This window comes from Nanorana parkeri, unplaced genomic scaffold (genome assembly GCF_000935625.1).
Source record: "Nanorana parkeri isolate BGI_ZX_2015 unplaced genomic scaffold, ASM93562v1 scaffold784, whole genome shotgun sequence".
Taxonomy (NCBI): Eukaryota; Metazoa; Chordata; class Amphibia; order Anura; family Dicroglossidae; genus Nanorana; species Nanorana parkeri.
In genome coordinates, this window is record NW_017307052.1 from 180,394 (window position 1) to 205,932 (window position 25,539).

Consider the following 25,539-nt stretch of genomic DNA (forward strand, 5'->3'; position numbering starts at 1 on the left):
GATAGAACCACTATAAGATTTGTATTGTGCTCTGGGGAAATTCACCCTCTCTATATAACAATGGCATGCCAATGGTCACCAGGACAGGAAGTGATGGGAAAATCTGAAATCCCGAGTTAATCTTCCAAAAGGGGACCTTGCCAAGGACAAGTGTCAGAGAAGATTTCCCTTACTTTGGAGAGGTCTCCGGGATCAGGAGCTTTGACTACTCTGACTTTATCCAAAAACTTAAAAAATAATAATAAAAAATATTTTGACTATAAACTTTAAATTCTTCAGCTCTCACACCTGTACGCGTCCTGCAGACCAGAGACATTTTTACATTTCTGCTCTGTTTATTCAGTGTTAACTTTGTCAAGAAACTAATACATTTTATTCAGCACACACAAGATTTACTTTCTGATTGTGAAGTGAGCGAGCGGTGGTATGTGTTTGCTCACATCCCTATCAATAGAGCCGACCTCTGACAGTTTCTATTCTTTGAGCAGATGCATTGGTGGTTCAGTGGTAGAATTCCTGCCTGCCATGTGGGGGGTGCCTGAGTTCAATTCCAATTCTTTTACTTATCAGCATTTTACTGCCATGGGCCACTCAACACAACTACACCTTGACACCGTGCATCATGGAGTGAATGGGCCCTAAACAGAAATTTTAAAGTTGAGCGAAGTGTATATCTCAGTGTCGATAGCAGTTAGCATCCACATGAATGCATTGGTGGTTCAGTGGCAGAATTCTCGCCTGCCACGCGGGAGGTCCGGGTTCGATTCCCGGCCAATGCATCTAACTTTTACTACATGTCACAAGATTTATTGCACAGCACTTACGAGATGTTACCTGAGGGTGTGAGCCAAATGTATACTGCCAGACATGGTGAAGATGAACTACACAGAGGAGATTCTGCCACATCATCACTTTGCATTACACAAGTTGTACTGTTTTTCTGACATGATCTCTTATGTTTTACCAAAAGTGTTCCTAATATATTCTGTTTCTGTTCAGATAGTTATCTTAGCAGGACAACGTGGCACACATATGTAGTGTCAGTAGAACCAAAAAATTGCCATGAATACATCAGTGGTAGAATCTCGCCTACCACGCGGTAGGCACAGGTTCGATTCCTGGCCAATGCAATTGACTTTTACTTATCAGATATTACCTATGGCAGAGGTTGTGAGCATAATGTATAGTGGTAGGTATGGTGAAGATGAACTGCAAAGAGAAGGAGATTCCGCCACATCATCACTTTGCATTACACAAGTTGTACTGTCAAAGCCGGATTAAGAGCATCACAGGCAGCAGCTGTGAGCCGAGTAGGTATGCCCCTGACTCCAAATTGTAGAGAGAATTCAAATCTCAGCAATGCAGAATACCGCCAACTATGGAGGAGGACAAATCTCCATAATACCTATTAGGTTCCTGAAGACCCTCAAAGGCAGAAATGTGTTGCCAAAGATCCAAGCATTGAATTAACTTTCTCTTCTTCTCATGCACATAGACAATTAGAGTTTTGCCTATTAGAAAGAAGGCAGAACATCTCCATCCTAAGGTTTTCTACCTTCTTTCTAATAGGCTCTTATCGCTGGGTGAAAAACAATCAACTGGGATAGAATATACATTCTAAGTATAATGGTTTTGTTCCCCAAAGTACTTGAAGACATCAAAAAATTACCCTATTGAAGGCTGTTAGATCAGGAACATTCCCTCCGATATCTGTCCACCATCATACGCTTTCATATCTGTTCACCATCAAAAAGTGTCTTGTGCCCAGTTAGTTAGTTAGTGCCGTTGCCTCAGGTGACCGAATGCCTAGGGAGATTCCGCCACATCATCTCTTTGCATTTCAGGGCCGGATTAAGAGCATCACAGGCCTGGGGCTGAGGAATTTGGTGGGCCCTTTTATGGAAATGTCGATGGTCACCAGGGCCCTTTTCTTCCTGTCCGGGCTCTGATTAGTAGTCTCTCTACAGCTTGGAGTCAGTGGCGGAGCACCAGGGCCTAGAGTTCTACATTTTCACATTTCTGCCTGATAACCTCTCATACGCTCACACTCCAAAAATTAAACAAAAAAAATATTTTATGTTAAAGTCAACCTAATATTTAGTTTGCTAATTTGTATTGAGATTGTAGTCCATCCCGGGAGCGAGCTTGGAGCGGTGACTACTTTAAAACAAACACAGGGACCATGGGGAACAAAAATAACCCCCTCCAGATGGAAGCACAGTGTCAGCACCAATTCAGACATTATTTGAGGATCTACAGCTGAGTGACGCCATAAAAATGTAAGTTACTTAAATAATCTACTGTATGAAGCATCTTCAACATTACAGACCAAGTCCAGTTGAATGTGATCAACTACTACTACTACTACTAAGTATACCCTCACCTGGATCAATGACTTTAACATAAAATCTCTTTCTTTTTTTTTTTGTCTAATGTTTGTATAAAGTGTGAGCGTATAAGAGTTTATCAGTTAGAAATTGGAAAATGTAGCACTTGATGAAAAAAATAAGTTATTGCATTGGCCGGGAATCGAACGTGGCAGGCGAGAATTCTACTACGGAACCACCAATGCTCTTGGAGATCCCAATCAGCTTTAGAAAATTGCGTCTGAGTGTAACCTTCAATCTGCATTTTGTTTCCATTTGAACCTTAGTTCACACTGATCTCCCCGTTTCTTCCCTTAACTATTATTAAATCTTATTTGTCTGCTATGGTGCATGAAAGGAGAACTGTGAGGTGAGTGAATTACACTCATCCCTTTTGATTGGGAAGTGAGCGAAAACATACCACCGCTTGCTCACCTTCCAATCATCTCCCTGCAGAGAGTGGTGACTGTCGGTCACCGCTCCCCACAGGAATTTCCAGCCTCCCCTCTCCAATCCTCCAGCGCTTACTGGAGGGACGGATGGGAGAGGCGACGGGCACACTTGGCTCTGCCTCTAAATAGGCAGAGACCGCTTTCAATCAGCCAGTAGGGTGGATATCGACAGTATTGTCAGGATCCATGAAGGCTGAGGTGCTCTCAGCTGACTTTTGGTAGGACGTTAGTACATGTCCTCCCATTACCCTACACAAAACATAAAATGATTTTCGCATGACAGTATATCACCAAAAGTAAGTATTGTGTGTGCTGAATAAAATGTATTACTTTGTTGACAAAGTTATCACTAAATAATCAGAGCAGAAATGTAAAAATATATCTGGTCTGCAGGACGCGTACAGGTGTGAGAGCTGAAGAAGTTAAAGTTTATAGTCAAAATCGTTTTTAATATAGTTTTTTACATTTTTGGATAAAGTCAGAGTAGTCAAAGCTCCTGATCCCCGGAGACCTCTCCAAAGTAAGGGAAATCTTCTCTGACACTTGTGCTGGGCAAGGTCCCCTTTGGAAGATTTTGTTTTCGATGCCTGATGCAGAGTTTACTCGGGATTTCAGATTTTCTCATCACTTCCTATCCTGTGACCATTGGCATGCCATTGTTATATAGAGAGGGTGAATCTTCCCAGAGCACAATACAAATCTTACAGTGGTTCTAACGCTTCCCAACTCAACCCAGAAAAAAAATGGCTTTAGATACACTTTAAAGAGAATACAAATAAGTTCCTTTGGATTTTGTTCAGAGTTGTGGAGGGCCTACTCAAACATCTGGATGGGATAGTTCTCTAATGTCAGTGAGGGCAGCTGGCACATGTTGTGTCATGGCTTCAACTGGTATAAACAAATGTCTCTGTGGGAAGTCCCTTTGATGTTATCACACCATCTCTGGTTCCATTTTAAGTCCTCTGCTACCAAGGTGTCAGACAGAAGTGTGGACACTTCCTCATTGTCACCTGGGCACACTTCCCCATGGACACACTTCTGTCTTTTTCATATGTGGCTGTTTGATCGTCTGTCCAATTAGTCTCCTGTCCTCACCTAATCCTGTGAAGTGTCTTAGAGGACAATGGTGACTTCTTTGTGAATATTTCCATGCTCTGCTAATGTACTACTGTCTTACATAGCTGGGATCCTGGAGTAAATCAGTATCACATTCTATTTGTGCGGAGGCACCAAATCAAGTATCTGAGGGTAACATTAGAGCTTCATACAAATCCACCTTCTCTGGGGGAAAGTCAAATATCTTATGTGACAACCCTGAGCAACGATTCTCAGAGGAAAAGTTCTTGTAATTATATAAACTTGATAGATTGCACCAGAGTGTTCTAGCCTGAAGAGTCCTACAGGTACTTCATATCGCGTATCTTAAGTAGTAGCAAAGTTATCACCGAATAAACAGGCCAATGGCAAAAATGCTCTGGTCCATAGGGGTGTACAGCTATGAGAGCTGAAGAAGTTGAAGTATATAATAAACACTTTATTATGAGTTATGAGACAGAAATGTGAAAATGAAGCACAGGATGAAAAAAAGAATCGATTGCATTGGCCGGGAATCGAACCCGGGCCTCCCGCGTGGCAGGCGAGAATTCTACCACTGAACCACCAATGCATTCATGTTGATGCCAACTGCTATCGACACTGCACTCAACTTTCAAATTTCTGTTTAGGGCCCATTCACTCCATGATGCACAGCGTCAAGGTGTAGTTGTGTTGAGTGGCCCATGGCAGTAAAATGCTGATAAGTAAAATAATTGGAATTGACAGTATTGTTGGGATCAATCCTGGCTGTGGCACTCTCAGCATACAGCAGGCAATAACCCTCGATATGCTGAGTTTTGGGTCACGGGAGGACTTTAGTATATGTCCTTTCGTGAGCCTAAAGAGAACTATGGGACAGAAAGGTTACCCCCTAGTTCTCTTTTAATTTGTTAATTTGCCGATACTTATTATTTTACGTCTTCGCTATTACCTCAGCATGTCCAGGTGAATGTGACCAATTACTACTAGCCATAAAGAATTAAAAAGAATCATAAACCCACATATGCCTATTCAGCACAATGTTTCTTCCATAATAGGTTGGTATGAGAAAGGAAATAAGTGCATTGTCCTGAAGGCTTGATAGAAGTGAGAGCAATAAAAACACATTTTGATAGATGCATAGTATGTTTGTTTGTATGAACCTCAGACCAAGAGGAGGGTAATTTAGGAAGGAAAGAGGGTCAAAGAGGTTTGGTTGCTGAGGGACAGTTGAAAGCTATGGAAATGTTGAAGAGTAAATCAAACCGTAAACAGCCACTTAACAAAAGGAGAGAAAGTGTTGGGAAAGTGTGTCTAGGTGATGGTAACCCGTGTCCACACTTCTGTCTCACACCTCTACAGCAGGAAGCTGTGAAAAAAACGAAAGGGCTTTAGAAACATCAAAGTGACATTGGAAGAAGAAGATCTGGTTTGTAAGTTAGAAACTTCAACTCCACTGTGAGTCTTATGTGTAATTTTTTACATCACAATATTAAATGCAATAAAAAAAAAAAGGCTAGGCAGGTTCAGTGGCAAGGTGACCCATTCAAGGTGTCCTCCACCAGTGGTAAAGGGGGATAGTTAGATAATATTTTCACAATTCCCTGACTTTCATAGTGCAGGGGGTGAAGTCATCCACCTTCTGACAAGATCATTGGTAAAGCTGAGTAGCCCAATTCTTGCAAGAAGACTCTGAAGTAGAGTGCAGGATCATCTTCTCATGAGATCTGGGCTACTCAACATATTCCAACTTCTGGTTAAAAACAGAATGTCACCACCCTCGCCTAGGTTCTGAGGGAGGAAGTCGGAGAAAGGTAAATATAGTATCTATTTTTTTATCATGTTTTAGGAAAGGGGGCAACTTGAATAAGTGGACCTTGTTAATGAGATGGAAGATTCGATTCAAGGTAAGGAAGGTCAAAAGGAACCAAGAACAAGATATTGGTCGCTGTTCTGTACTGTATACATATTACTTCAAAATTCAGTTTGCATTTCTAAAACATAATTTATGTATTTATGTATCTGAAGATTGTGACCAATGAAGCTTGGACTATTATCTGGTACCTGTGCTTTGCCCATGTGCTACCCTTCTGCTCCATTAAAAGCTCATGAGTTGGAGCTCACAGGGCTAAAGGTGGGTATATATGGTATGAATTTTGACTGGTTCCTGATGAACCAGGTCAAATTCGCACAGTGGGTGCCACTGTCTGCACCCATCCACCCGGCATCTGTAGAATAACCTTCTGTATTTCTCAAGAACCATTTAAAGCCCATAACACCCTTAAAAACTACCAAGGCTGTCTTAATTTTGCCATCTCTATGGACTCCAAAGAATTTTACCAAAATGGAAACTTTTGATGAATATTCCAATTTTTGCTGATATTTCAGCGGAAATGAAAATCTCTACATGCCAGCCTTTGAACCCTCTCCAAGATCTTTTTTTATCGTTCGTATAATGTGTTTCTAAAGCTGATCTCCATGTTCAAGATTTGTTCTTCCAAGTGATTAATGACCTGTACACTAGACATGTGCACTGCCAAAAAATTTGTTTAGTTTCGCTTCGTTTTAAATTCGGATCTGTGTTATTTCGTTTTTCGGGATTCGGGTGTGAAAGTCAATTCGGATTCGGAATTCGGATTCGGACGAAATTCGGTAGCGTTAGTTCGAACGTTCGTTTCGTATTCTGTTCTTATTCGTTTCTTATTCGTTTCGTATTCGTTTCGTTCGTTCGTTTGCAGCAAAGTGACATTTGAAGGGGGAAACATATTTTTCTCCTTCTCTAATGTCACTTTGCTCCAACGAACGAAACGAATAAGAAACGAATAAAAACAGAAAACGAAACGAACGTTCGTGCGAACGCTACCGAATTTCGGAAATGGAAATTCGGATTCGTTTGCAATCGTTATGTCTGTAATTCGGAATTCGGATACATCCGAATGTCCGAATTTCCGAAAATTCGTCCGAATTTCGATTCGGAACGAAACGAATCGCACATGTCTACTGTACACTAAATGTCTTACTTGGGAGTAGAATATTACTAATAGAACTAATAGCACTAGGGTGGAAAGTGTGCTAAGGCAATGGTGACCTTTGTTTCTTGGCTTTTGTGACACCTCTCCATATCTCTGCCAAGTGTGAACACCAGACCAGTTGGTGCCAAACCCATGAGAACTCTGGAGTTGGGAGTTTCCCAGATTACTGTGTGGAATTAACACAAAGCTGCCAAATGGTAAGCCAATGTCACCTTCATTTATTGTCATGGGATGGTCAACAGGAATTGTGTTCAAGGAGAGAGGTGCCACCACATTTTTTAGTGTTTCAGATTCTTTGCTGTCTCATCAACAGGTATACAGCTCTTAGTGTCCTGTACACAGGTGAATTTTCAGAAGGGGACACTATCTGCTGAACATCTGGAGGAATGCCAGGTGGAAAAACTGATTACAACTTTCTTCAAATGACGCTCAGGAATTATGGCCATGGGTGGTTTGCCCCTCTGGATTACTTATCACTGAAATCACCTTTGCTCATGTGAATTGATAGTCCTTTTATGTATTTCAAAGTTCCTGGTCCATAAGGCTAGGTGGAGTCCACAGTGCAGTATTCCATCTCAGACTTCCAACCCATAGAAATGGAATTAAGAGGTTTTCTGTGTCATGCATCACCTAGATACACACAGATGGTGCAGATGCAAACAGAGCAAGACAGATTGCTAGACAGGCAAGTCACTTGCTCAAAGTGCTTAAAGGTCATGGTGGAGGTTGAAACCAGGGTCAGTGCCCATTGCTGGTCTATTGAGATGTATGCTTTGCTTGTATCAATTAGTGGTGTAGTATAAATGTAAATACTTGGCATTGAAAATGTAAAAATGTTAATAGCATTGATGCCTACTGCAAAGTGAAGGGAGGCCTTTGCCTCTTTTGTCTGTTTCTCACACCATGTGATTTTAAGTTACAAGACAAAGGGGGAGAAGGGAAGGGCTTTCCTTACCGCCCAATGGCCATTTTGTTTTAATATTTAGTCTGAATTTCTGTCTTAAATACCTATTCCTGGTCCTGCCATCCATTTCGAGAAAAAGGTAGGTTTGAGGTTTCCTATAAATTTAACTTTCTTCTCTTTTAAAATCTAGAAAAGGCAGGCACTGCTGAGATTTGAACTCAGGATCTCCTGTTTACTAGACAGGCACTTTAACCAACTAAGCCACAGCACCACATAGTATGAAGCTGTCCATGAGAGCTTACAATCTAAATGATTGTATGCAAATATAGGTGACATGTCTATCTTCATGTAGCTATATGTGTGTAGTTACCCCTCCAATCCAATCCCCAGCAATCCTGTTGGATTTTAAATCCACCCAACATACTGAATAGAAGAATCCTAAAGTCCAACTCAAGGTTGGGCAGACCCCCCCAGCACCCTCTTTTACATCTATTTTATCTTTTAATATATATCGTTGGTGTCTTCTGACCATTCACATGATGTCCCAGGGTGCTCTTTCTCTCCTCCTCTATGCTGCAGGGAAAGGCATTTAGTAGCATACTCACACCATATGAAGATGAACATATTCCAGAAAATGCTCAACTAACCAAATCCCTGCTGATGATCAAAAATATTTTTTTCAACACTTAGGCCCCTTTTACATGGGCTGATCAGGAGAGGATCAGTGCATGGATGCCCTCCTGATTGGAGTAGTACGGATCGGATGTCACCAATGTGACATCAATGTCCATCCAGTTTTTTCCTCCATCTTGCGATAGAGGAATAAACTGAGCTTACCGGACGCCATGTTGGTCTATGAGGAATTAGATGTTTACATCAGATTTTCCTCAATCAAGCACAATCATGTTCCGTTGAAACACTGTTCTGTTTGTATTTCCAGACCTGGCTGGAGTCGGGGGTAATCAGGTGTAAACGGATGCCCGTCCATATACACATGGCTGTCCATAGACTAACATTTGCCAACACTGGCCATCACATTGGCAGACCTGATCAGACCGTCTGTGAAAGGGGCCTGTGAAAGCACAAAAGCAGTGATTAGCACCAAATGTAAAATCATTTTTCAAAGACAGTTGTTGGAACAGACCTCTAGGAGAGGTAGTCAGTCACAGTAAATTACTTTAAACATGCCTGGATCATAAAGTACATAGATCTACGTATATCAGACAAAAAGTTAAAAAAGAAACCAAGAACAAACAAACTAAGAAAGAACATACTCAGTGGATCACTTTGTCTTTTTTCTGCTGTCACTCTTCCATGTCTCCCTACAAGGAATTTCACACCCAGAATCAGGACATTTGTTTGTGTTGACGTGAAATGTTGGACAGAATATCAAAGAGTCGCATAACAAAAGGACAAGTGTTGGGGAAGTGTGTCCAGGTGACAGTGAGGAAATGTCCACACTTCTGTCTGACACCTCTTCAGCAGGGGGCTGAGATGGAACCAGAAAGGGGTCTGAGACCGTGAAGGTGGCATCAAGAGACGTTGATTTGCACTGATGATGGCCAAAAAGCTGTAAGCAGTTTGGAATAAATGACTCATGACTATATTTGCTCTATATACCAGCGGATGTGCATTTGGCCATTACGGCATAAAGGAATGATATGCATGGCTCTACCCACTGTTCTAAAATTAGGAATATTTCACTTATTTTTATAGCATTGAATGGGACATATCAATACCTTCCGTGTTAAGGAGGCTTTACTGTGCTACACACTGGTCTGATTAGAGGGTTTTTGATTCCTTTAGGTTCTTCTCACCATCAGTGAGGAGCTAACTCTCCGAGTCAGAAATCTGTTTGGAGAACTTCCAAGTGCACCCAACCCGGGGTTGCATGTGTCTTAGCAACCAATGATGCTGTGAGAGCCACTGTAGGTTGCTGGGCTGCACAGTGTCATTGGTTCCTAGGATGGTGGAGGGTGCACCTTAACAATCAAAGATGCTGTGGGGGCCACCAACATTTTAGCAACCAATGATGCTGCACAGCATCATTGGTTCAGGAGCGGATATTGCGCCGCTGCACCGAGGCCTAATCCTGGGGGAGGGGGGGGGCCTGAACCAATGATGAAGTTGTAGTCCCCTATAGCCGTTACTTTTCTGCATTTTTGTAGAGCGTATTGCTGGGAGTTGTAGTCCTCCTATAGCCGTTACCATTCTGTGTTTTCTGTAGAGAGTATTGCTGGGAGTTTTAGTCCCCTATAGTTGTTACCATTCTGCGTTTTCTGTAGAGAGTATTGCTGGGAGTTGTAGACCTCTATACATAAATGCAGAATGGCACTGTGCTTGCCATAATAACGTATGAACCTGTGGGGGTCAGCATTAGCATTCTAGCACCCAAGGACGCTGTGTGGGCCAGCTGCTGGCATTCTAGCAACCAAAGCCGCTGTTCAAGTCACACAACTGTATTGGATGCTAGGACACAGGTGGTCCTGAGTTTGGTTCGCTTGGACTTCCACTGAACCTGGATTTCTCAATATCCAAGCAAACTGAACCCAAGAATGTTTGACTCATCACCACACCTAACCTATTGCAGGGGATGTCTGGAAACACAAGTACTGAGCTAGGGTAATGCTTGTTGATAATGTAACAGATTTCCCATCCCTATGCGGTTGATTATACACAGATACACACAGAGAGAAGTAGAACTGATGACTCTTTTACCATGCTGCATCCACGAGTGTTTGACTAAATGAACACCGCACTGGCCATTAGTCAGACCCAGGCCTCCCAGTTATCAGGTGAGCTTGTAATGCTTCTAAAATGTCCAAGACCTTCTATTGGGTCTGAGTACTTCTTCCTATCACTTGTTCAAGGTCATTCACTTATTCTGAGGATAGGCAAATGTTGACATTTACCTGCATGTTTAATTTAGTTCTTTTTAATGTTCGATTTGCTAAATCCCAGTTCACACCTGAGCGTTTTGTCGCTCAAAGGTAAGAGCAACAAAATGCTCAAGACAAGGAATCCCAATCATTTCTATGGCCCCTGTTCCCACCTGAGCAGGAAACTTCATGCAACAAAACACTCAGGTGTGAACAGGGGACTTTGGAATGATTGGGATTCCTAGCCCTGGGCGTTTTGTTGCACTCAGCTTTGAGTGACTAGACGAGTGAAAGGGGCCTAAGGAGAAAGAAAATATAAAGGCACTGCTGAGATTTGAACTCAGGATCTCCTGTTTACTAGACAGGCGCTTTAACCAACTAAGCCACAGCACCACATATCCATACCATGAAGATGACCTTTTCATCCAGGGTATCCTTTTTAAAGCTGAATTAACCCCTTCATGACGGAGGCCTTTTTTTTTCATTTTTTGCACCCATGTTATAGTCCACATTTTAGGCCTGAAAATGACTTAAAACCCGCAAACATTATATATTTTCTGAATGCCAAGACTCTATAGAATAAAATGGTGGTAGTTGCAAATTTTTATGTTTGCGCAATATTAGCGCAACTCCTTATTAAACCCCAACATTTAGTGAAAAATGTAATTAAATCCCCCAAAACACAACAAAATACCCATTTTTTAATGAAATATAAAAGATGCGGTTACAACGAGTAAAACGATACCCAACATGCCCAGGTTACAAATTGCGTGCGTCCGTGAAACGGCGAAAAACTGCAGTACCCCAAAAAGTCCATAGAAGCCGCTTTAAAAGCCCCCACAGGTCATCAATTTAGAGATACCCTAAAATACTGGCCCTAGAATTATTGCTCTCACTCCGGCTTTACAAGTTTAAACAGAGTCTGTTTAAACAGCCCCGATGCTGGCGACGTACACTGTACGTCGTCAGTCACGAAGGGGTTAATTAAAGTGACATTAAAGGATATGTTTTTTTCCCCTCCCCCAATGTTAATGTAAGCACTTACCTTAAATTATGTCTCTTAATCCGATCTTCTTCCTCTTACCTGTCATTTTCAGCAGTCCCTCCAGCGCTGCTGCGGGTCTCCGATCCAGCGCTGACTCCTCTATGCTTGCTGGCACTTTCTGTCCCACGGTGTCTGCATGCGGGTGCATGCCGTCTATAGACTTACCTTGTGTCTCTCCTCGTCTCCCGGCCAGAAAATCTGAACTGTGCATGCGCCAGCCCCAAGATCCTTTGTGGCCCTCCCGAGACTTTTCAGATTTTCGGACTTGCTAGCAGTAGATATATGCAAAAAAAACAAAAAAAAAACGGAGGCTTTAATTATAATTTAAAGATCTGTCCACTCAAAAGTAATAATAAAACTGGCAATGAGTTCCATTGTTACGGAAAAATGGAACAGTAGCACTGAGGAAGATTGTCCCCTCTGGGCTTCCTTCCCATACATTCTCAGCCAGTCTTTGAAGGATGGTCTCGGGTGTGATGGAGGGAACCCCACATTTAAAAAAAATTTTTGCCTAGGGTCCACCCTTTAAATCCATACCAGATGCCGATTTAGGATAATGATGTGGTTCCAATCTAGGTTGAGGTTCTGGTATGGATTTTATTTTTGCACTTTTTTTTTAATTTTAGACTGGTATCTTGATGATTTTGTAGACTTGTAAAGGGGGCAGTGACTGATAAAAATGTAATAATGCTGCCAAAGACCTCTGTGCTTTTTGCTCTCTGATGCAAGGAGATAGCAGAGTGGCATTTGATTCAGAATTTTTGTAAGCTTATTAATTTGAAGATGATGATGCTCGCATTCGGCAAGTAAAAATAAAGTGAGGGCAAGTGGAAATTTCTCCAAGTACCGGTCCGCGGACCAACTCCCGCCCGCGAGCCGGTACTATGTGGCCCGCAGCCAGCTGACATGCCAGGCATGCGATCGCAGACTGCGTACCTGACTTGCGGGAGCAGCTCCACTGTCTGCATCTGTCCGCAGAGAAGCTCCTGTCACCCCCGGCTTCTTTCGGCCGGAGCTCTGACAGTTCTGAGCTCCGGCCGAAAGAAAAAAATATATTATTTTTTGTGTGGGGGGGCTTATAATGGGGGGAGTGTATTATTTTTTGTGTGCGGGGAGAATTTTATTATCATATTTGTGCGGGGGGGAAGGCGTAACGTTGAGAAGTGTATTATTGTGTTTTAAGCCTTGTAAGATCATTAAAATTTCGTACGATCTGCCCATCTTGGGCAGGCAGATTGTACTTGCGATCATCGCAAGCCCTCCCTACTGAGGGGAGGGCTTCCAATGATTGCAGTGCTGAGTGGGCAATGTGCGCTTGCGTCTTCCGACCACGCCACCAACCCGCCAAAAATTGTACGATTTTCGGCAGGTTTTCCAGTGTGCTTACAGTAGAAGCGGTCGCACGCGGCCCATACACCTGCCGATTATCGTACGATCGCGTGATCACCCGCGATTATCGTAGGATAATCAGCAGGTGCATGGGCACCGTTAGTGTATGTGTATAATAGGCCCCATTCACACCTACAGTATATTTCAGGTGGGATTTGGAGGTTCCTGCGTCAGGAACTTGCGAATCATAAGATTATTTAGGAGCGTGTGTTTAGGGGCGGAGTTAAGGCCGGGGCAGGTTAAGTGTTAGGTGGGGCAAGTTGGCTCCATGCCAGCGGAAGCACCGTTATTGGTACTCGGTATTGGCGAGTACCAACAGCAAAATGGTATCGGTGCATCCCTAACTGCTACACAGTAACACGTTACGTGCATGTGCGTTGGTGCACATTGTGGTAACTTGCGCGTTACCATGATGTGTTAGTGTAAATGTGCCCTAGATTAATGCCATCAAGGATACATTTGTTTTTGTCAACATACAAAGTAAGTTTAATATGAAAGGATACTTTGTATACAAGCAGTAGCAGCAGTATAGAGTTAGTAGGATGGTTACAGGCACTGGGGTGTTTATTCAAGGCTCATTGTTGATGTGGCATTTCGCATACCATGAGAAGCAAGCATGTTTATTAGAAAGTTACATTGTATATAAAATAACACTATTACCTAAAAAAAACTTTTTTTAGTGCAAAACTTTTGCTGCATTGGCCGGGAATCGAACCCGGGCCTCCCGCGTGGCAGGCGAGAATTCTACCACTGAACCACCAATGCATTGCTGAAAACTGAGACTTGTGTCCTGTAGCACACACTTACTATGCAGCTTCGGTAGAAGTTCAGATCTTCATATTATTCCTCTTCTCTCTGGTATCCATTCTATGTTTAATTTCTTTCCAGCAGAGTGCAAGCTCTTCATCCTTCTGTTACCTGCACTTGGTTACAAGCTCCTCAGGCCACACACCTTATACTGTTTAATAATCTGCTATTTCTGGCCCTGGAATCCCTAGATTGCACCCCTCTTCACACTGGGGGCGACAAGTGCAGAACATGAAATAAAAGTAATTGGTATAATGTTCCTGTCCACAAACAGAATTGTCCCCCAAAGGTGCTAAGTAGAAATGAACAAAACTGGAAATGTTTAATTCCCCAAAAGTTTAGAGAAAAGCGGGCGGTATCAGCGACTTTTTGCCGTTTTGGTGGAATGCCTTGGAATCAATGAAGAAGGAGACTTGGCAGAGGTATGGAGAGACATGAGAAGAATGGAATGAGACTTCACAATTGTCCTCGCACACTTTGCACCTTGAAAACATGGCCAAACATCGGGGCATTTTGACAAGTAGAAGTACTTGTCAAAATGCCCTGTTTTTTCCGCCCTCACCCTGCAGCGCCCTCAGGCGGCCGACTGACTTGCCTTGCGCTAGCGCCGGGCCTGACTACATAACCTAAAGAGATGCCGTCTGATGCAATAGCCTCTGGCTGCTTATTAGAGGAACGGCCCTGCCTCCCAGTCAACAGTAAGGTATATAGTTCAATAATCACTTGCAAGGACTTAAAGCATCTTGAACTCTTTGGTAAACAATATGTCTTCAGGTCCAGGTAATAGAATGAGTCATATCTTATCAATGCTTATTGAAAATGAGAAAGCCAGTATATGATAAATATATAATAGTATATTTAGGTGCAAAAGATATGCTGCATTGGCCGGGAATCGAACCCGGGCCTCCCGCGTGGCAGGCGAGAATTCTACCACTGAACCACCAATGCTTTGCTGAGTGCTTATGATTCTCTTCTGGACCACATATGTACTGTGCAGCATCAGTAGAGGTTCTTCCTGAGTTGTTTAGATCTTTATATTGTTCCTCATCCCTCTGGTGTCCATTCTGTGTTTAATAAGCTTCTTTCCGGCAGAGTGCAAGCTCTTCATCCTTCTGTTACCTGCACTTGGTTACAAGCTCCTCAGGCTACACACCTTATACTGTTTAATCATCTGCGATTTCTGGCCCTGTCATCCCTAGATTGCACCCCTCTTCACACTGGGGGCGACAAGTGATTGGTATAGTGTTCCTGTCCCCAAACATAATTGTCCTCCAAAGGTGCTAAGTAGAAATGAACAAAACTGGAGATGTTTAATTCCCCAAAAGTTTAGAGAAAAGCGGGCAGTGTCAGTGACTTTTTGCCGTTTTGGTGGAATGCGTTGGCATCAATGAAGAAGGAGACTTGGCAGAGGTATGGAGAGACATGAGAAGAATGGAATGAGACTTCACAATTGTCCTCGCACACTTTGCACCTTGTTGCTGATATTATTCTCTTCCCAGCAGGGGTGTCCCTGGCCTTTTCATCGGCCTCATATAACATTTGGGATGAAGCTGTGAATGGACCCAACCGCTGAGAGAGAGGTGTGGTAAAGCAGCAATTACATACAGAAAGGTGAATGAAGAGAATTACCATTCCCTATTAGTGCAATAGGGTAACCGGGGCAACAACACTATTATTATTTACTATTAGTGTAACTGGTAACCGGGGCAACAACACTATTATTATTTACTATTAGTGTAACTGGTAACCGGGGCAACAACACTATTATTATTTACTATTAGTGTGACTGGTAACCAGGGGCAACAGTACTGTTATCATTCCCTAATAGTGTGACTGGTAACCAGAGCAATGGTGCTATCATTCCCCATTAGAGAGACGGGTAACCAGGAGCAACCGCACCATTACTGCTAAAAATAACACCGTCCTTCATATATTTTTCCTAAATACCGTCGCAGGTCAGATCAATCATCCATTCTGAAAACAGGAAAATGTCGGTAAGTTCACCTACAATGCAAGATTGTCCTCTTTGTTGATTGAGAATTTATCAAAACACCAGGCACTGCTGAGATTCGAACTCAGGATCTCCTGTTTACTAGACAGGCGCTTTAACCAACTAAGCCACAGCGCCACATGCCTGTGATGCACTGGTGACCATTTCATCCAGTGAAGTGATACCAGCCAATTATTTTTTAGGGCCCAGTCACACAGGTGAAATGCGTTACTCACACGGTTCTACTGGAGCCCCTGACTGCTGGCCAATAGTGAGTAGAAGTGGCTTCAGCGGACCAGTGATACGGAGAGGAGGAAGCCTGTGGGAGCAAGTAATAAGTAGTATTTCACCTAATTCCTTTCCTAGGAGGTCACTGAATAGTTACTGTTCAGTCTGTACAGCAAAGCTCAGAAGGGGAGAGAGAGAAGTAGCACAGGTGTATTGCAGTGCAAAAAAAAAGTCATGCTGGTAGAAGGGGAGAGCAGAGTGACAGAGTGATGACATTGGTGAGCTTCTTCTTCTTCTTCTTCTTCTTCTTCTTCTTCTTCTTCTTCTTCTTCTTCTTCTTCTTCTTCTTCTTTTTCTTCTTTTTCTTCTTTTTCTTCTTTTTCTTCTTTTTCTTCTTTCACTGTCCAGTCACAGAGTGTAGGGGGAGTGTAGAGTGTATGTGAAAGTGAAACTGCAGCAGACAGAAATCAGTTCCAGTCCCCTGGTAGACAGGGCTCTCCTGTGTGGTAGAGCTGTGTAAATCACAAGACTGGATGGACAGAAATACAAATCCTTTGGCAGGTAAATCAACTGTATTTTGCTGTTTGCCTGGAGTTCAGCTCTAATACAAAGTGCGCCGGAGGTAACGCTGAACAGTGGCTGACATGGCAAAGCTCGTATAAAGGGTAAGAACCAGCAGGCGGCCAATCAGTGTGAAGGGCCTAATCTGGAGAGTGGAATCTATGGTTCATAATAGGGCCCATTATATACCTTACACATCAATATAAGTGTCCCGGCATGGGATCAGCAGTATGGGGGCCAGGGGAAGGAGTGAGCTATGCAATGCATGCCGGTGATGATGTGGCACATTCCACACCCCGGGGCGGCATGTTACACAGATGAGCAGAGCAAAGCACACAAAGGTGGTCAGAGGAATGCGGCTTCAATAGCTCATTCATGTGTACGGTGGGCCGGAGGTGACAATCTGGGCCGTTCATTACAAAGTACCAGTGTGCCAATAAAGGCCAAACTAAACAAAGTGATGATTATAGTCAGGAAAGCTTATCCTGCACAAGACAAAATAAACCCTTACAGAGGGGCCCCACACACTGCAAGCAGTACAGAAGGGGCCCCACACACTGCAAGATAGTACAGAAGGGGGCCCAAACACTGCAAGACAGTAAAGAAGGGGGCTCACACACTGCAAGTAGTACAGAAAGGGGCCCCACACACTCCAAGACAGTACAGAAGGGGGCCCACACACTCCAAGACAGTACAGAAGGGGGCCCACACACTGCAAGACAGTACAGAAGGGGGCCCACACACTGCAAGACAGTACAGAAGGGGGCCCACACACTGCAAGACAGTACAGAAGGGGGCCCACTCACTGCAAGACAGTACAGAAGGGGGCGCACACACTCTATGACAGTACAGAAGGGGACCCACACACTGCAAGACAGTACAGAAGGGGGCCCACACACTGCAAGACAGTACAGAAGGGGGCTCACACACTGCAAGACAATACAGAAGGGGGCCCACATACTGCAAGTAGTACAGAAGGGGGCCCAAACACTGCAAGACAGTACAGAAGGGGGCCCACACACTCTATGACAGTACAGAAGGGGACCCACACACTGCAAGACAGTACAGAAGGGGGCCCACACACTGCAAGACAATACAGAAGGGGGCCCACACACTAAAAGACAGTACAGGAGGGGGCCCACACACTGCAAGACAATACAGAAGGGGGCCAGCACACTGCAAAACAATACAGAAGGGGGCCCACATACTGCAAGTAGTACAGAAGGGGGCCCCACACACTGCAAGACAGTAAAGAAGGGAGCTCACACACTGCAAGTAGTACAGAAGGGGGACCCGGTCCACAAGGCTAAAAAGGGGTTCATACAGCCATTTTTAGTGCAAAATATCAACCTGCATTGGCCGGGAATAGATCCCGGGCCTCCCGCGTGGCAGGCGAGAATTCTACCACTGAACCACCAATGCATCGATGAAAAATTGTAACACAATTGTCCTCCAAAGGTGCTAAGTAGAATTGAACAAAACTGGAAATGTTTAATTCCCCAAAAGTTTAGAGAAAAGCGGGCGGTGTCAGTGACTTTTTGCCGTTTTGGTGGAATGCGTTGGCATCAATGAAGAAGGAGACTTGGCAGAGGTATGGAGAGACATGAGAAGAATGGAATGAGACTTCACAATTGTCCTCGCACACTTTGCACCTTGTTGCTGATATTATTCTCTTCCCAGCAGGGGTGCCCCTAGACTTTTCACTGGGCAGTTTTGCTGGTGGTGCATGTTCCAGGTGGGGGGAGGCAGTGGCGTCACAAGGGTGACACCATTGGAGGGGTGACACCAAAATGACTGACAGTCATTTTGGTGTCACTCCTTGTAGAAAGTCGGGCACTTGGTCATGGACCCGACAGTGTCAGGAGAGAGGAGGGGACCCAGTGGCATACCTCATCCCACTGGGTGAAAATCCCCTAATCTCTCTGCAGGCATCCATCAGCAAGATGGCCACCGGCAGGCATCAATTAGATGGCCGCGCATGCGCGATGACGTCACGGCACGGTGTCACCCGGTCTCTGCTGGGGGTGACACCTGGCCTTCGGGACGCCCCTGTGGGGAGGGAGGACTGGGCCCCTAGTCTTTTTTCCACCTTAGGAGGGGCAATGTTTGGCTCCTTATTATAGGGACAGCCCTGCCTCCCAATAAACAGTAAGGCAGTATAGAAGGGGCCATAATTTGCTGCTAACTCCAAACCGACGAGCAGAAAAAGCTTTTAAAGCATCACCTATGCACAATTTTGAGTACCTTACTTTATTGCCATGGCATGGGTGAGCACAATTTTTAATGTGTGACATGTTTGGTTTCTATTTACTCGACGTGACCCCTTCTTTTATTTAAGTACCAAAATGATGTGTATTATATTGTGTCTGTGTGCACTAAAATTCATTTTAGTGTTTTTTTTCCAAAAATATCAATTTGATAAAAATTTGCGCAAATATGTGACATAACATTTTTTAGCTAGCATTTTTTTATTCTATAGGGCCTCTGCTTTGAGAAAACATACAATTGTTTGGGGAATTTAAGTAATTTTCTATCCAAAAGTTCAGACTTTAAAATGTGTGTGAAAAATGAAAAATAAATGCTCCGGTAGGGAGGTGGTTAACGTACAAATTTCTTCCAATTTTCTTAACCAATGTGTTCACACATGTCTGACACAGACACCTCTCACCTTGTGACTTGCTACACAAATGTGCCGTCGTATCACTGGGGGTAGGAGAGAATGAGGAAATGCGTATTCAATGTTAATATAAGCAAAGCTTTTCTTTATGATATACTGCAAATAATCTGTTTATTGGGATGCCGAGTGTTTTCATGTCGGGTCTAGACAATGCTCACCACCTACACGGCTCACCAGCTCCTGTATTGCATATCAATCAGTATTTCCATGTCTACGATGAACAATAAAGACACTCAGGTATCTCAGTGTTCCCAATGTGAGGGACGTGTGACCGGGCATTGTTCCCAATGTGAGAGAAGTGTGGCCGGGGATTGTTGTGCGATGTAGCAGACTCGGCACTGCTGTGTTGTATATACACAAAATTCTCCATCATGACCACTTCCATATTCTTGATCCTAAATGGCGGCTCTATGCGTTTATTTTGGTTTACAGTCAACGAGATGGATGAATGAACAGGTCAGCTTTCAGGTTTGGGAAGCTTGTTTAGAAGAGGAGAATCAAAAAGTCAAAGTAAAGATTAGAAAGTAGAGAGATTAACCTTGTGGAGGTCCTCAGACATAGAAAGTGCACCATGGGCCTCCACCTGCCTGAATCTCTCTACTTTCTAACCTTAACTTTGATACTGTCTGTCATTCACCCGGATAGTCCGGGTTTTGAGTCCTGTATGGTTTGAGGCCATCTGGAACCTGGACACAAGATGTCACGATGTTAGGCGGACAGGGGCAACCTCGAGGTCCTGGTGTTCCTGCTCGTATGCAATCTAGAAGATATGTTGTCCACACACCATTTCACTTTGGAATATCTTCTTTGTATTCCTTTAGCATAACATAGGGATGCAACGTTTCGGAGCCTCGCAGGGCTCCTTCATCATGTGAAGTGTCCTTGTGCACTGCATGCATTATGTCGCAGCGCATATAGTTTATTTTGCATATAGTGGACTTTCTAACTGGCTTGTGCCATCATCTTGTTGCCACAAGACAGTTGACAAACCCCTTTTTTGTGCCATTATGAAGAAAGAATCCAGGTCTTGAGTAGATAAGCATGTCCCTTTACTCAGTGGTCTCCCCCCCTGTTGAGTCAGACCTTTAGCTCTGCTGTTGGCAAAACCCAAGCTCCCTACTGATTGGAGAGCCCTAAATATGACTTAGCATAAAGCATGTTGGACCTCTGCAGACAGGGCCTGATGAAGAGCATCATGGGCCTAGTGCTGTCGGTGGGTCGGACGGGAAGCAGCAGAGGTAGCTCTCTAACTAGGCAGCTGCCTAATATGCCTGACTAGAGAGCCCGGCACCTCTGCCTGATTGTGTTCAGCCCGGACTGCCTTGATTGCCACCGGGCATACTGAGGCGATCTGGGCTGACCAGGCCTATTTTCAATGGTGGGTCTGGGGCTGGCGCTCCAGTAGCCCCTATCTGCAGAGAGACCACTGCTTCCACACAGAGAGTCCTTCTCTGCAGCATGCTGACAGGGAACAAGCATATCTACTCAAGATGTGGCTTCTTTCTAAAGAGAATCAACTGTAACTTCCTATTTACTTTTGCATGATGCCTTAATGTGCATTACGTTATGTTCACATGTGTTGTATGAAATGGAAACCAGACCCTCCTATCCTTTACAGCCAAGGAAAGGACCATTTTAACCTCTATTTGGATTGCAGTTGCCATGGTGCTGCACGAGTGATCGAATATGACACCAGCTAATTGAGGACTTTAAAGTTTAGCAGAGGGCTGAGATAAACACACTGGAAACCTTGGCACACCTTAAAGGTAACAGTTTTGGTAGACAGTTAAATTGGTGGGTCAAACTCCACTTTTAGGCAGCTCCTTCATTATGCATCACTGCAACACAAAATTGAAGGAACACAAGTCACACTGGGACTGGAAGTGAAAATTAAAATACTCATCTGTGCCAGCAACAATGGGTTTACTGGGATTGAAGACCAAAACACTTCATTGTTTTGTAAGAACATCCTACAACTGAGAAGAAGAGGTGTGAGAGTGTGTGAGGCAGGGGCTGACTGGCAACTTTTAGCCCAGGGGGCAAGTACAGCCCAGAGGCCCATGGTGCAGCAACTTGGCCCCCCTCCCGCTCTGCCTCTTCCCCGCCTTCTCCCCGCCCCTGTCTGCCACTTTTGCAATCCATGTAACAGTAGTGAATGGTCGGCTGATGTGAGGACTCCTAGTAAGTTCATGGAAGGGGTGATTGGCTGGGGGATGGTGCTCTCCTCCCACTGTGCTCCCTACATGGTTCTGGCCTTAGTCCGCTCTATGTCTGGTACTTAGGCACTCTCACCCACTGTAGACCACCGCTGGCTGTCCATGCTTCTGGGCTGTGAGCTGTGGGAGGGGCCAGACAGTGTCAGTGTTCAATTAACCGGTTAATCAGGATTTTAAAAAATGGCTCCAGTGATGGACTACTAGTTTGTATTGAGATTGTAGTCCATCACCGGAGCAAGCTTGGAGCGTTGGAAGAAAAAAAAAAAGTTTGGTGTGCAATATAGTGAAATGGAAAGTGTAAAATTATACAGCAATCAATGCAGAATGGCACCGGTTATAGAGGACTACAAATCCCAGCAATACATAATACAGCGCAATACAGAATACCTCCAGCAATAGAGGAATACAACAAATCCCAGCAATAGTACATTATAGCTGGCGGTATTCTGCGTTGCGCTGTATAATGTCTGTCTATTCTGCATTGCGATGTATAATATATTATTGCTGGGATTTGTAGTCCTCTATACAGCGCAATGCAGGATACCACCAGCTATAGAGGAGTACAAAAAATCCCAGCAATAGTACATTATACATACAGCGTACAATGTATTGCTGGGATTTGTATTCCCATGTATAATAACCACCCTGCCCCCCGGCCCAGCCCGCCCCTGGTGTGAGGACAGTTGTGACTTGCTGTTTGTCACCTCTCCCTTCTTGTCACACCTCTCCATATATCTGTGGCCACAGCACGAGGAGGAGTCAGGTCCATGGGAACTACATGAGAACTTGGGACATCAAAGACACCTTGGAAGGGTGGAGACTTGAAGCCACGTATGACCAATTCTAATTTATGGAGTAAGAACTTTCCCAGGCTATGACTTGTTCTCTAAACTTAAGCAAGGTTTCGATCCAACTAAAATGTATGGGCTCATTTTCTCTTTAAAAGAATTGATTTGAATGATGATCTACAGGTCAACGGAACCATGTACAACTTTATTTTCCAATGCACTGCAACACAATGAGCCACTGGGAACAACTCTATTGAAAACTATTGCCACAAGAAAAGTGCATTAAGTGAGACCTCAAGGTGCCTACAGACCCAGACCCAAAAGGCAAAGATATGTGTAAGCAAGATCCAAGAACCAAACTATTTATTTATGTAAAGATATATACACTGTATATATGTTCTTATTTATGCCTAAGGGTTAAATGGGCAGAACACCTTAGCTTAGCTTACACCTTAGGCTGATAAAGGTTGTTTAATTGAGATGATCATAGGCAGGAGGTAGTCTTTGCCCAATCCAGCTTGTTGGAGCTACACTGTATAGCCAACTTTTTGTGGACACTTGACCTTCACACCAAAAGTATTTAGACAACTCTCATAATTATTGAGTTCAGGTGTTTCCAGTGAAGGGTCCAGTTAATGCTACAGCATGCAAAGACATTTTAGACATATATGCTCTTCCATCCTAGTGATAACAGTTTGGTGAAGGCCCTTTTCCATTCTGGCCTGACTGTCCCTCTGTGTACAAAGCCAGCTTGATGCAGACATGGTTTGACCAGTTTCTGGTGGAGATACTCTAGTGGCCTGTACAAAGCGCTGACCTCAACCCTACTGAATTAGAACAATGATTGTGAGCTAGGTCTCCTTGTCCATTGTCAGTACCTGACCTCACAGATGGAAGTTTCACAGTGTTTGTAACCTCTCCAGCTACTGTTCCCCAAATGCTCTTAGCTGGTGGTTTCTTTAACCCCTTCGTGACGGGAGACGTACACTATGTACATCCCGTCACAAAGTTATAACAAGACCATTATCAGGTTATAACAAGACCATTATCAGGTTATAACAAGACCATTATTCCTAATTTTTAAGGAATCAGTTTAGATACATTTCACTAAAGAGATTCAATATACTGTATCTCTTTTAAATGAAATGTATCAGTACTGATCGTCTAGGAATGATTAAAGAGCTTTTAGTGAGATCTGAATATGACTAAAGTCAGGATCAGTCTCTAAGGTTATTATTAGCTGTTCCTAAGTTTGGAGCAGCCTAATAATAGCCAAAAATTAAAAAAAAGTTAATTTATCAAGCAGTCATAGTGACTGCTTGATATAAACTGACAAAAAAAGTTTATTTTTTATTTTTTAAAATGTAAAAAGTGTGTCAGTCATTTATGAACAGAAACTGAAAACTAGCTCAGTCATGAAGGGGTTAAAGTTCACGTAGACATAAAATGACCTCTGTATCCAGCAGTTGGCAAATTGGTATAACTTTTTTTTTTTTTTACACCTAGACACATACGAGGACTTAGAACTCGCAGTGTGGAGGAAGCCCCACTGCAAGGGTTACGAATACGTTTTAACCAAGGTTGTGTTTTAAATCCTTTTTTTAATGCATAACAAAATACAATCAACACATAATTAATATTCTCATGAGCCAAAGCATTTTTCATAGAAAAAACTAAATAATCAGATAAATCGAGTTAAAAAAACAAGCAGATAAATGGTCAAGAACTGGAAGTTTTCAGATATTATCTAATGGTTAACCAAAGATGGAAAAAAAACTTCTTAACTATATTACAAGGCGCCTTGTATAAGAGCTGCACAAGATCATTGCTGTGGGATACTCGGTGACAGTAAAACTTGTATAATGCAAAGTGAGGATGTGGCAGAATTTCCTTCCCATTATATCTGTAAGTGTACATTAGGCTCACCATCTCTGCAATAGGAAAGGGCAGTATCCCTATACTTGTGTATTGTGTTAAAACATATCTGCAAGTGTATTACTAAGAATAAGTGTTAATAGGAGTTTATAAACTATTTTGAAACTATGATTTGTAAAATGAAAATCAAAATATCACTGCATTGGCCGGGAATCGAACCCGGGCCTCCCGCGTGGCAGGCGAGAATTCTACCACTGAACCACCAATGCATTCATGTTGATGCTGTGTTCCATGGACAATGAGATATACACTGGGCAGATACAGTCTTGAAATTCCGACTTTCAAATTTCTCTTTAGGGTCCATTCACTCCATGATGCACTGGGGTTGATTTACTAACCTTATAAACACACCACGAACATGTATACACCTCTGTAGTGTGTTCCCTCCCAGCATGATCTATTGGTGGAATCTAAACACCTTTGTAGTGTGTACACATCCAGCAGGTGTGTTGTGCAAAGCCAAGCATGAATTTGCAAGGTGATGTTGTGTAAATTAGCTCTATGTTGTGTTGCTTGCGTTAATGAATGCAGGAATGTAAATGCAAGAGCTAACCATTTTTGTCTAAACTGTGAAGCAGCATTATATATGCATAATGTGCATGATTTTTCCATATATGGCATTAGTGGAAATATGCTTTTAGAGACTTTTTGGTTGATAAATACGTTTTGCTGTGTAAAAATAACACGCACCTAGTGCGTGCGTGTGTTTAGGTTAGTAAATCACCCCCACTGTGTCAAGGTGCAGTCGTGTTGAGTGGCCCGAGGCTGTAAAATGCTCAGGTCTGCTTTACCCTGTACATGGTCGGGGAGCTAGGAATTCTGGCACCTGAGGCAACGGCTCAGAGTTGCTCCCACCCGACCGAGGGAGAAGTTCCATCCACACACCCAGTAGCACTCCTCCTAATGCGGCACCCAACGCATAAAACTGAGATTTATCTGGGCACAAGACAGTTTTTGATGGTGAACAGATGTGATAGGGTATGATGGTGGACAGATATGAAAGCATTTAACGGTGGACAGATATAGAAGTGTACCATGGTGGAAAGATATGAAAGCGAATGATGGTGGAGAGATATGGAAGTGTACGATGGTGGACAGGTATGTTCCTGATCTAACAGCCTTCAATTGGGTAATTTTTAGATGTCTTCAAGTACTTTGGGGAACAAAAACATTACTTAGGATGTATATTCTATCCC

At 43.3% G+C, this 25,539-nt stretch overlaps 9 non-coding genes across 9 annotated transcripts; 1 reads left to right on the top strand and 8 right to left on the bottom strand.

The window, feature by feature from the left end:
* Nucleotides 1–708: 708 nt before the first annotated feature.
* Nucleotides 709–779, top strand: TRNAG-GCC. The gene has a single exon. It is a non-coding gene; the product is annotated as a tRNA-Gly (tRNA).
* Nucleotides 780–4,413: 3,634 nt separating this feature from the next.
* TRNAG-GCC lies at nucleotides 4,414–4,484 on the bottom strand. Its single transcript has one exon. It is a non-coding gene; the product is annotated as a tRNA-Gly (tRNA).
* A 3,541-nt stretch (nucleotides 4,485–8,025) lies between these two features.
* On the bottom strand, nucleotides 8,026–8,099 carry TRNAT-AGU. The gene has a single exon. It is a non-coding gene; the product is annotated as a tRNA-Thr (tRNA).
* A 2,927-nt stretch (nucleotides 8,100–11,026) lies between these two features.
* TRNAT-AGU lies at nucleotides 11,027–11,100 on the bottom strand. Its single transcript has one exon. It is a non-coding gene; the product is annotated as a tRNA-Thr (tRNA).
* A 2,735-nt stretch (nucleotides 11,101–13,835) lies between these two features.
* On the bottom strand, nucleotides 13,836–13,906 carry TRNAG-GCC. Its single transcript has one exon. It is a non-coding gene; the product is annotated as a tRNA-Gly (tRNA).
* A 919-nt stretch (nucleotides 13,907–14,825) lies between these two features.
* On the bottom strand, nucleotides 14,826–14,896 carry TRNAG-GCC. Its single transcript has one exon. It is a non-coding gene; the product is annotated as a tRNA-Gly (tRNA).
* Nucleotides 14,897–16,002: 1,106 nt separating this feature from the next.
* TRNAT-AGU lies at nucleotides 16,003–16,076 on the bottom strand. The gene has a single exon. It is a non-coding gene; the product is annotated as a tRNA-Thr (tRNA).
* A 2,002-nt stretch (nucleotides 16,077–18,078) lies between these two features.
* On the bottom strand, nucleotides 18,079–18,149 carry TRNAG-GCC. The gene has a single exon. It is a non-coding gene; the product is annotated as a tRNA-Gly (tRNA).
* Nucleotides 18,150–24,481: 6,332 nt separating this feature from the next.
* On the bottom strand, nucleotides 24,482–24,552 carry TRNAG-GCC. The gene has a single exon. It is a non-coding gene; the product is annotated as a tRNA-Gly (tRNA).
* Nucleotides 24,553–25,539: the final 987 nt, after the last annotated feature.